Source organism: Mobula hypostoma, chromosome 9 (genome assembly GCF_963921235.1).
Source record: "Mobula hypostoma chromosome 9, sMobHyp1.1, whole genome shotgun sequence".
NCBI classification, from domain to species: Eukaryota; Metazoa; Chordata; class Chondrichthyes; order Myliobatiformes; family Myliobatidae; genus Mobula; species Mobula hypostoma.
The window spans coordinates 148,507,024-148,519,773 of NC_086105.1; the positions used below are offsets into that span (position 1 = coordinate 148,507,024).

A 12,750-nucleotide genomic window follows, 5' to 3' on the forward strand; every position below is an offset into this window, starting at 1 on the left:
AGGGCCTCGCCTGGAAACAGTAACTGTTTTCTCTTTTCCATAAATCCTGCCTGACCTGCTGAGTTCCTCCGGCTGTGTGTGTGTGTGTGTGTGTGTTGCAAGAGAAATGAAGTTGGGGAATAAGGAAATGGCAGAGAGTTAAACATGGTAAACAGCTTCATGGAAAACAACATGGAAATTCCAGAATGACTAGGAACAGCACATCTAGGATGAATTAATACATCAAATCATATTAGCCAGGAACAGGCCATTCAGCCCACAATGCCTATGCTGACATAGAACACTACAGCACAGTACAGGCAAGGCACTTTGGCCCACAATGTTGTGCTCTTTAATGTTTCTTACCCTCGGCTATTCGGCTCTATAATGAGTCAACCTATAGCCGAGGAAGTGATGACCTCCTTCTGTTCATCTCTCTTCTCTCAACGGTTTGATAGGTTTCAATTAGGTCACCCCTCATTAGGTGCCAGGGCTTCCAATTGTGTCTTTGGTACATGGGGGAAAGAACTGCAGCACCCCATGTGGTCACAGGAAGAGCGTGAAAACTCCACACAGAGAGCGTCCGAGGTCAGGAGTGAGCACGCATCTCTGGAGAATCGAGGTTGCAGTTGTACTAACTGCAGGACTGTGGTCTGTTACTCTAGGTATAATTAGCTCAAGGGATTTCTGCTTGTGAGAAATTCTGTTGATTGAAAAGAAAAAGGAAACTGTGTGTAACAAATTATGTGTTGAATTGGCAATCGATGGTGTTGGTGCTGACATTACTTCAGATGATTGCAATCCTGCGCCTCCCTGTGTGTTGTCAATCTCCATGGCTACCAGAAACATAACTACATCCAGGCACATGGGTAACCCAGGCAACAGCAAAGCCTCAAAGGGACTATCGTGAGTGGAATTTCAAGCAATATTCGTTGTGTAAATAAAGCGTTTGGGGAAATACTCACATCTTGTCTTGGATCACAATGCACCAATTATAAAAAGGCAACAGACCTACTGGAACAGGCCAGCAGCCCCAGGCTGTTCTGCCGTTCAGTCCGTCTCTCGTCTCAACTCCAATCTCCATTTTTTATATAAGGTTCAAGATTCATTTATTATCAAGGAATGTATCAATTGTACAACCTTGAGATTTGCTTGTTCACAGGTAGCCACAAAGCAAGAAACCCGAAAGAACCCAATTAAAGAAAAAATTAAAATAAAAGGCCAACACTAAATGCACAACAAAGAAAAAAAATACAAGTTATGCAAACAATTGAAGCTAACAATAACATTCCGAACCAATTGAGTCCTCAGATGTGAACCTCGGAACAGGCCGGAGTAGGCCCAAAGCCTCGCTTCTCAGTTCACCATATTAGCGGCTATGGAATACAGCAGCCGGGCCAGTCTTCAAAGCCTCAGTGTCATGGAGAGAGGAGTGACATTGTGGAGACCAAATGACTTCGGCTGTAGTCTCTGATCCCAAAAGACTGTCTTTTCAGTCGATCTGGGCTGGGCCAGCGCTGAAACTGACCAAACAACGAAATCGTGCAAGGCTCCAATGCCCTGGAGAGGGGAGTGAAGATTGCTGAGAGTGAGTGAAATCAGCTCTTGCCTCTGATCTGGGCTGACATTCAAACTGATTTAAAGTAGGACTCAGCAACTGCACAGGGCTTGGGGCCCAGACCATGCTGCCCAGCAACTCGCTCCAGGCCCAGGTTTCACTGCCCAGCCCAAGCCACTCTCAAACTCTTCAAATCAGCTCAGCACCCAGAACCATCCAGCCTTCAGCCCAAACCAGTTGAACAAGCATTGGAACTTCTTTGCCCGGGCCCCAACTTCTTTTGGCACCCAGAGCGATCCAGGCTCGTACCTGGGCCAGTTAAACAAGCATTGGAACGTCTCTGTTCAGACCTGACTTCCCCTGGTGCCCAGAGTGATCCAGGCTCGTACCCGGGCCAGTTGAACGAGAATTGGAACTCCAACTGCAACGATTCTGCAACACACCATTTCCACTCATCCCCCGAACTTGCCTCACCATCATCCGCCCCTTCACTGTTTGCAGTGATAATTTAACACAATTTCCTCAGAAAAGGTATTTTACTGATGTTTCCCTTGGATTCTTTAGCTTTTTGACCACCAAGCGCTGACACACATGTTCAGTAACACCATCTTAACCAGAAGCCGTTATGGTCTTATTAGACCATAAGACAGGTGGAGAATTAGGCAATTTGGCCCATTGAGTGTCTCTGCCACGGAATCATGGCTGATTTATTTTCCCTCTCAACCACATTCTCCAAAGTTCAAATTTAGTATCAAAGTATGCATGTCACAAACAACCTTGGGATTCATCTTCTTGCAGATAGCACGACCCATAGCCTTTGACACCCTTACTAATTAAGCATCCATCAGCCTCGGCTTTAAATATACCTAATGACTTGGCCTCCACAGCCCTCTATGGCAATGAATTCCACAGATTCACCACCCTTGGCTGAAGAAATTCCTCCTCGTCTCCGTTTCTTCTATTCTAAGGCTGTGCCCTCTGGTCCTAGACCCTCTCACTACAGGAATCATCCTCTCCACATCCACTCTATCAATATTTGATAAGTTTCAATGAGATTCACTCTCAATCTTCCAAATTCCAATGAGTGTAGGCTCAAAGACATCAAACGCTCCTCACTTCATTCCCAAGATTATTCTGGTGAGCCTCGTCTGGACCCTCTTCAATGCCAGCACATGCTTTTAGGGGCCAAAAACTGCTCACAATACCCCAAAGGCAGTCTGACTTGTGCCCTATAAATCCTCAGCATTACATCCTTCCATTTATATTGCAGTCGTCTGGAAATGAATGCTGACACACACAAAATGCTGGAGGAGCTCGGCATCTATGGAGGAAAATGAAGAGTGTGTGAAGACCCTTCGTTGGGATTGGAAGGGAAGGGGGCAGAAGGCAGAGTAAAAGGATAGAGGGAGGGGGAGGGATGCCGGCTGACAGGAGTGGGAAGGCAGGACCTGTGGGGGAGAGATTGGTAAAAAGGGAATGATGTGAGAAGCTGGGAGATGGTAGGAAAGAGCCTGAAGCCATGTGGCACAAAATGGCGGCAGAGACAAGTTCCCAGGAAGAGTGTCAAAGGTTATGGGGAGAAGGCAGAAGAATGGGGTTAAAAAGGGAAAATAAATCAGGAATTTGAAAATCAGAAATAAGACTGTTGTTAGATTGAATTGTTAGCATGATTTGTTTTTCTTTCTCTTGTGCACTGGGTGTTGATCCTGTATTTTTTTTTTCTTTAACAGGTTTTTTTCAGGTTTCTTGCTTTGTGGTTGCCTGTGAGCAAGCAAATCTCATGGGTGTATAATTTATACATTATTTGATAATAAATATACCTGAATGAGTGATGGGATGGTGGGGCAGACGCGGGGGTTGAATGGCCTAATCCTGTCCCTATGATTTATGGTTTTATAGAATGTGGCTGTTTTAGTGAGTCTTGGTGAGTACATGGCCGAGGAGCTGGAGGACAGCAAACAGCAATGAGAGAGGGTCTCACAGAACTCCTGTTGAGTGGAGAAGGAAACATTCTTCAGGGTCTGCATGTCTCGAAGAGGCTTCAGAGTGGAGACACACAGCCTTGGTATCTTGAGATCCAGCACAATAACACACCTTTCCCGCCCAGTGAGCCTGGGACACCGATGTGAGCATGCGGATGAACCATCGAGAGTGTCCTGTCCAGCTACACCATTGTGCGGTACGGACACTGCAAGGCGTCAGACTGCAGGACCCTACAGAGGACAGCAAAACCCACCAAGATGATCACCAGGGTCTCCCTCCCCATATTTGTGACATTTCAAAGTTCAAATTAAATTTTATTATCAGAGTACATACATGTCACCATATACAACCCTGAGATTAATTTTCCTGCGGGCATACTCAGCAAATCTATAGAATAGTAACTATAACAGGATCAGCAAAAGATCAGCCAGAGTGCAGAAGACAACAGACTTGTGTAAATGCAAATATAAATAAATAGCAATAAATAACGAGAACATGAGATAAAGAGTCCTTAAGTGAGATCATCGGTTGAGGGAACATCTCAATGGATGGGCAGGTGAGTGTAGTTACCCCCTTTGTTCAGGAGCCTGAAGGTTGAGGGGTAGTAACTGTTCCTGAACCTGGTGCTGTGGGTCCTGAGGCTCCTGTACCTTCTACCTGATGGCGGCGGTGAGAAAAGTGGTGAGTGGTGAGGATCTTTGATGATGGAGGCTGCTTTCCTATGACAACGTTCCATGTAGAAATGTCCGACAGTCTTGCCGACGAAGGGCTGGTAGCTTTTTGAGGATTCCTATCACCCATCTCACAATCTCTCACAATGGAGAGGTCACGTCATCTGGCTGTCTATTCTCTTTGACCCAGTTCATCAGGAAGGAGGTTCAGGAGCATCAGGACTAGGACTGTCAGACTGGGTAACAGCTTCTTCCCTCAGGCTGTGAGACTAATGAACACCCTGTATCCCCAAGGTCTCGTCACTAGGACAGGGAGCTGTTTACTGTTTACCTGTGCTGTACACTACATGCATTTTGAATGACATTTTATTAATGTATTTGTGGTAATATTTTGTTTGATGTGTTGTGGATGCACCGTGGCCTGGAGGAACTTTGTTTCATTTGCTGTATACATGTACAGTGAAATAGCAATAAACTTAAACCTGATGGGCTGAATGGCCTTTTCCATTTGTCTATAATTCTGTATCATCCCTCAGCTCACCTCTATATCGCACCATTCCAACACCCTCCTGATCAGTCTTTCTCACACTACTAACTCATCAGTATCACTGTTCTTGCTGACTCACACTGGCAACACCTCAGGTTTAAAATTCCCATTCTTGAGTTCAAGCTTCGTCATAGTTTCACTTCTTTTCTCTCTAGTCCCCTCCAAGTTCCAGTTTAATTGTCATGTAACCATGCCCAGGTCAATGAAACTGTGTTCTCTGTGGGCAAGGTGCAAAACGCACTACATACAGCCATGCACAGCACAGAGCGCATATCGTTACGATCGCACACACAGTCATAACATAATGTTAGCGCAAGTCCCAGAGCGGCATGGCCTGAAGATTGATGGTGCATGGGATGTTGTCCTGTAGCCACGTTTCTGCAAGATCCAGTATGTAGCAGTTCCTCATCTCACACTGGGTCAGCCACAGATGAAGGGAATCCAGGTAGTTTTCCATGGAGCTTACACTGGGGAGCAAGACCGAAGAGACAGCCATCTCGCAGGGGCTATCACCAACACAGCACAGATTTCAGCACTCCTGCCACACCTCAGTTCTCTCCCACACCACCTCCGTGCCTCCTCCCCCGGGTGGCTGTAGTAGGCATGAGGGCCTGGTCCAGGCTGCACCACCTCCGAGATCTTGTTGCTCCCTCAATTCTGATCATTGGCTTAATCCCAACGTTAATTGCTCCTGCACTGGAGGGCCTGCTTTCAGCTGCTTTGGCACAAGAAGCTCTCCCCTCTTCCCTGACCCAACACATTTGATGCATTCATGGCAGCTGCTTTATGTGCAATAACAAGGGAGCTGGTTGTGGACTACAGGAGGAATGGAGACAGGCTAACCCCTATTGACGTCAATGGATCTGGGGTTGAGAGGGTGAACAGCTTTAAATTCCTCGGCATAAACATCACCGAGGATCTCACGTGGTTTGTACATATCGGCTGGGTGCTGAAAAAGGCACATCGTCGTCTCTTTCACCTCAGATGATTGAGGAAGTTTGGTATGGGTCCCCAAATCCCAAGAACTTTCTACAGGGGCACAATTGAGAGCATCCTGACTGGCTGCATCACTGCCTGGTATGGGAACTGTACCTCCATTAATCACAGGACTCTGCAGAGAGTGGTGTGGACAGCCCAGCGCATCTGTAGATGTGAACTTCTCATGATTCAGGACATCTACAAGGACAGGTGTGTAAAAAAGGCCCGAAGGATCCTTGGGGACCCAAGCCATCCCAACCACAATCTATTCCAGCTGCTACCATCCGGGAAACGGTACCCGCAGCATAAAAGCCAGAACCAACAGGCTCCGGGACAGCTTCTTCCACCAGGCCGTCAGACCGATTAATTCACGCTGACGCAACTGTATTTCTAAGTAATAGTATTTGTACATACTATTTATTACAAATTACTGTAATTTGCACATTGCATATTCAGATGGAGATGTAACGTAAGGATTTTTACTCCTCACGTATGTGAAGGATGCAAGTAATAAAATCAATTCAATTCAATTTCAAATCTCTTACTATCCCTTCTTTCCGTTAGTCCTGACGAAGGGTCTTGGCCTGAAACGTCGACTGTACCTCTTCCTAGAGATGCTGCCTGGCCTGCTGCGTTCCACCAGCATTTTCTGTGTGTCGCTTGGATTTCCAGCACCTGCAGATTTCCTCGTGTTTGCGTTTTCATTCCGTGTTTGGGGAGATTTAGTATGGAACTGTAACGAAAACCAGTTTCCCCCGGGATCAATAAAGTGTGACTATGAAATGTGTACAGTGGAAGGCACTCTAACTGGTTTCGTCAGTCTGACCTGGAGGCGCCGATGCACAGGATCACAAGAGGGCTGTAGACTCACCCGGCTCCGTAAGGGGCACAAGCTTCCCCACTCTCACCGCCGGGGCCGTCGCTTCAGCGGGAAGGCCTACTGTGGACCCACACTCAGTGATTCAGGAACAGATTCTTTCCCTCCACCTGAATGGTCTATAAACCCACGAATAATACTTCATTATCCTTTATTTTTGCAGTATTTATCTATCTTTGTAAGTTACAGTAAGTTTATCTTTATCTCCGCCGCAATAGAACCACTTCTTCCGGACTCCGGACACGCTTGACCAACTATGATTGGACAGATACACAAATCTTGATGTGATTCAGATCGCTGTGGTTCCGCCTTCTTTAACTTCCACCTATCAGCTTGAGTCAGTTGCGCTTCCCCGAAAGGCTATTGGTTGCAGTAAAATAGGCGGTGCTTCCATTGTCAACTGATGGACACAATACCCAATAATGTTAGAGAACTTTACCATGACGTAGCAGGCATAAGAGTGATGGTCCAATCGTGTAGCAGAGTTCTCTTAAAGCGCGGGGGGGGGATATTTTACGCATGCGTAGAGGAACGGCAAATTTTTCTCTAAAAAATGGAAAAAAAAGGATGTTTCTAATTTAAATTTTTTTGCTTTATGTGCTGAGAGTGAATATCACTGTAGCTTATTCTCAAAAGAACGGGAACTGTTGGTTGGTAGGAAAGTTGTTCTTTACACAATCAGCGCCGTTATTGTTCACGAGTTACGATCGAAACTACATTCCCCACGAGGCGCTGGGGCTGTGGCGCATGCGCGAATGCGGCGATGCCCCGTTTCGGGTGGTGAAGGGAATCCTGGGATTTGTAGTCTGCTTGTGGCTGCGGCTATTGCCGCCTCCTGTCTCCGAAGCCCTGATCGAAAGGGAAATAGATCGGAATCGGAGCGATCGCGCGGCACAACAGCGTCCCGTCCGCCGATCGGCGGGCTTTCACCCGGCTCCGGATTAAACAGGTCAGTGAGCGTTTGCAACCCAGTCAGCGAGCGGTCCTAGAGCCCGTGTGAGGCATTGTCACCCACCGCCTGGTTCATCGGTGACAATCACCCCGTGTCTGTGAGTGTGTGTGTGGGGATATGACTCTGTGTGTGTATGTGTCTGTGTGTGTGTGTGACTGTGTGTGTATGGATATGTGTCTCTGTGTGTGTGTGACTGTGTGTGTATGGATATGAGTGTGTGTGTGTGTGACTGTGTGTGTATGGATATGAGTGTGTGTGTGTGTGTGTGTATATGACTGTGTGTGTATGGATATGAGTGTGACTGTGTGTGTGTGTATGGAAATGACTGTGTGTGGATATGACTGTGTGTGTGTGTATGACTGTGTTTGTGTGTGCATGTGACTGTGTGTGTGTATATGTGTGTGTGTGTATGTGTCTGCATCTGTACGTGTCTGCTTGTGTATGTGTCTGTGTATATGTGTGTGTGTGTGCCTGTGTGCGTAAGTGCTTGTGTGTGTCTGTGTGTATATTTGCATGCGTGTGTGTGTGTGTGTGTGTGCATGCGCGTGTGTCTGTGTATATGTGTGTGCGCATGTGCCTGTGTGTATATATGTGCAATTGTTTTATTGTTTTGCAACATTGAATCACAGTGGATTTAATTTGGCTTTTTTTTGACACCGATCAACAGAAAAAGACTCTTTTGCGTCAAAGTGAAAATCGATCTCTACATAGTGATCTAAATTAATTACAAATATAAAACACAAAATAATTGATTGCATAAGTATTCACCTCCCCATTAATATGACACACCAAATCATTGCTGGTGCAGCCAATTGGTTTTAGAAGTCACATAATTAGTTAAATGGAGATCACCATGTGCAGTCAAGGTGTTTTAATTGATTGTAGTAAAAATACACCTATATCTGGGAGGTCTAACTGCTGGTGAGTCAGTATCCTGGCAAAAACTACACCATGAAGACAAACGAACACTCCAAGCAACTCTGTGAAAAGGTTATTGAAAAACGCAGGTCAGGAGATGGATACAAGAAAATTTCCATGTCACTAAATATCTCAATTAAGTCAATCAAGAAATGGAAAGAATATGTCACAGCTGTAAATCTGCCTAGAACAGGCTGTCCTCAAAAACTGAGTGACTGTGCAAGAAGGGGACTAGTAAGGGAGGCCACCAAGAGACCTGTGATAGTTCTAGAGGAGTTACAAGCTTCAGTGGCTGAGATGGGAGACACTGCGCATACAACAACTGTTGCCTGGATGCTTCACCTGTCACAGCTTTATGGGACAGTGGCAAAGAGAAAGCCACTGTTGAAAAAAACTCACATGAAATCTCTACAAGAGTTTGCCAGAAGGCCTGTGGGAGACTGAAGTCAGCTGGAAGAAGGTTCTATGGTCTGATGAAACCAAAACTGAGCTTTTTGGCATCAGACTAAACAATATGTTTGGTGTAAACCAACACCGCAATTCATCAAAAACACACCATCCCTACCATGAAGCATGGTGGTGGCTACATCATGATGTGGGGCTGCTTCACTGCAGCAGGCCCTGGAATACTTGTGAAGGCAGAGGGTAAAATGAATGCAGCAAAATACAGGGAAATCCTGGAGGAAAACCTGATACAATCTGCAAGAGAACTGTAACTTGGGAGAAGATTTGTTTTCCACCAAGACAATGACCCCAAGCATAAAACTGAAGCTACACAGGAATGACTTAAAAACAACAAAGTTAATGTCCTGGAGTGGCCAACTCAGAGTCCAGACCTGAATGCAATTGAAAATTTGTGGCTGGACTCGAAAAGGGCTGTTCACTCATGATAACCATGCAATCTGACAGAGTTTGAGCAGTTTTGTAAAGAAGAATGGGGAAAATTTGTAGTGTCCAGATGTGCAAAGCTGATAGAGACCTATCCACATAGATTCAAGGCTGTAATTGCTGCCAAAGGTGCATCTACTAAATACTGACTTGACTATTATTATGTGTTTCATATTTGTAATTAATTTACACCACTTTGTGGAGATCTGTTTTTGCTTCAACATGAAAGTCTTGTTCGGTTGATCAGTGTCAAAAAAAGCCAAATTAAATCCACTGTGATTTAATGTTGCAAGACCATAAAACATGAAAACTTCCAGGGAGGTGGGTGGTGAATACTTTTTATAGGCTCTGTATGTGTGAGAGAGAGAGTGTGTGTTTGTGTGTGAGTGTGTGTGTGTATGTGTGTGTGAGTGTGTTTGTGTGAGAGAGTGTGTGTGTGTGAGAAAGAGAGTGTGTGTGAGTGTGTGTGTGTATGTGTGTGTGAGTGTGTGTGTGTGAGTGTGTGTGTGAGTGTGTGAGAGAGTGTGTGTGTGAGTGTGTGTGTGTGTGTGTGTGAGAGTGTGTGAGTGTGTGTGTGTGTATGTGTGAGTGTGTGTGTGTGAGAGAGAGAGTGTGTGTGAGTGTGTGTGTGTGTGTGAGAGAGAGTGTGTGAGAGAGTGTGTGTGTGAGTGTGTGTGTGTGTGTGTGTGTGTGTGTGTGTGTGTGTGTTTCAGTATCCTCAAAGGACTCTAAGACCCCTGAATAGAGAATTTGCAGAGATTTCATCACCCTCTGTGGGAAGGTGCCAAAGCTGTGGAATTCATTGCCACAGATGGCTATAGAGGCTTTGGTCAGACTGCACTTGGAGTATTGTGAGCAATTTTGAGTGCCTTATCTAAGAAAGGATGTGCTGGCTTTGGGGAGGGTTCAGATTCTCCAATGCCAGTACATGGATCCCAGGGGAGGTCGTGAGAACGACCCTGGGAATGAAAGGGTTAACATATGAGGAGCATTTGATGGCCCTGGGTCTGTGCTCACTGGAGTTCAGAAGAATGAAGTGGGGGGGGAAACTCATTGAAACCTTTGGAATGTTGAAAGGACTAGATATGGTGGATGTGGAGAGGATGTTTCCTATCGTGGGGGAGTCCAGGACCAGGGGGCACAGCTTCAGAATAGAAGGACATCCCTTTCAAACAGAGATGAGGTGGAATTCCTTTAGCTAGATGGTGTTGAATCTGTGGAATAAATTGCCATGGATGGCTGTGGAGATCAAGTCATTGGGTATATTTAAAGCAGAGGTTGATAGGTCCCTGATTCGTTAAGAGTGCCCAAGGTTACAGAGAGAAGGCAGGAGAATTGGATTGAGAGGGATAATAAATTGTCCTCTGGCTAAAAAACATTCCTCCTCATCTCTGTTCTAAAGGGACATCCTAGTATTCTGAGGCCATGGTCTCTGGTCTGAGACTCTCCGACTATTGGAAACGTCCTCTCCATGTCCATTCTATCTTCTCTAAAACATGAGGTCAGTGGATGGGATATTGATGCCGTACGTCTATCATACTGTAGATAAACTTCTTAGTAGCAGCAGATGTATTATTAAGGTTAATACAATTACTGATGTGCTAAAATATTTTTGCTGATCCTCAGCAATTTTCATTAATCATTCCTTCAGTTAACATTGTCCTAATTTTGGCCACCTACCACTCGGTTCAGCTTTAGTTAAGTGTGAGACTTTTCCTGGATGATAACTGTGATAAGGTGTCTGGTGGGTTGACCTTCATTAAAGTTCAAAGAAAATTCATTGTCAAAGTATGTATATGTTACCATATACAACCCTGGGATTCATTTTCTTGCTGGCATTCGTAGTAGAACAAAGAACTACAATAGAATCAACGGAAAAACTGCACACAAAGACTGACAAATGATCAATGTGCAAAAGGGGACAAAGTGCAAATACAAAAAAGTCAATAAATAATCCTGAGAACACGAGTTAGTAAAGTTCTTGAAAGTGAATCTGTAGGTTGTGTTCATTGGTCAGTTCAATGTTGAGGTGAGTGACGTTATCTGCACTGGTTCAGGAGCCTGATGGTTGTGACATGATGATTATTCCTGGTGGTGTGGGACATGAGGTTTCTGTACCTCCTGCCCAATGGCAGCAGTGAGGAGAGAGCGCGGCCTGGTGGGTGGGAGTCCTTGATGATGGATGGTGCTTTCTTGTGGCAGTGCTCCGTGTGGATGTGCTGTATGGTGGGGAGGGCTTTTCCTGTGATGGACTGGGCCATATCCACTGCTTTTTGCAGGATTTTCCATTCAAGGGCATTGGTATTTCCATACCAGTCTGTGATGCAGCCAGTCGATATACTCTCCACCACACATCTGTAGAAGTTTTCTAAAGTTTTAGGTGACGTGCTGAACCTGCACAAACATCTAAGAAAGCAGAGGCCCTGCCGTGCTTTCTTTGTAATGGCACTTTTGTGCTAGTCCCAGGACAAATCCTTTTATACGATAACGCCGAGGAACTTAAAATTACTTATGCCGTCCACCTCAGATCCCCTAATGATCACTAGCTCATGGACCGCCAATTTCTTAATCCCGTAGTCAATAATCAGCTCTTACAAGTCATCAGAAAGACAATATATTGTATAATCTATTTTAACGGCAGTGGGCAATATTATCCATTTCAGTCGTGAAGTTTTGGATTAATTTGTTTCTGATGGGATTTTGTTCAATGCGATGCCTGAGCTAACTCCCAAAGTCCCCATCTGTCTGTTCTAAGCTTTTGCTAACATTAGCACTACCCTAGAGAAAGAGGGCATTGAGGATTCTCATTTGATTTTCATTACGGTTTATCTTAATCCCTGACTACTCTGATCTGAAAGCTGCAGCAAGACATGCTGATGGGAAGGCTAACGTGGGTATATTTTAGTTTAATCCAGATTCCCACTGTTCCTGGATTTAATGCTCTATACCAGCTAGTGCATGGTTGCATTTGGAGTAAGCTTTTGTCACCTGGGATGGTAAACAATTAATTTACTTTGGTGACGACTGGATACTCTAGGGTAGGGAATATTAACTTCAAGTTTATTGTCATTCAAGGGGACACACTTCTGGTTTAAGATGGGGATGGTGAAGCACAGTGACAACTTGCTGGTAGCAAACACAACTATAGATTCCTGTATTAACCACACTTCCTCTTGGACGTGGTCACTGCAGTCAATAGCCTGTAAGTTCCCTTTTGGAGCTGAGCTTTTCAAACACCCTGGCATGTTTGTGGCGTGAACTGGCGGTGCAGGACGGTCGTGGTGTGACGTGCACGGTTCAAGTCGAGGTGGTGGGGCCCGGGCCTGAGAGTGAGGGATGACCCAGCGTTTGGCCGATTTCAGCACCGGACCAGATTGAAAAGGTCAGGGTGTCAGGGTG

General features: G+C 45.4%; 1 protein-coding gene across 2 annotated transcripts in view; it reads left to right on the plus strand.

Annotated features, from left to right (window-relative positions):
- Positions 1-7,411: 7,411 nt before the first annotated feature.
- capn15 (calpain 15) overlaps positions 7,412-12,750 on the plus strand; it is a 316,435-nt gene continuing 311,096 nt past the window's right edge. For both annotated transcript variants that reach the window (XM_063059439.1, XM_063059442.1), the window contains exon 1: positions 7,412-7,542. The gene's annotated coding sequence lies outside the window, so the exon portion shown is untranslated. The remainder of the gene's footprint in view (positions 7,543-12,750) is intronic.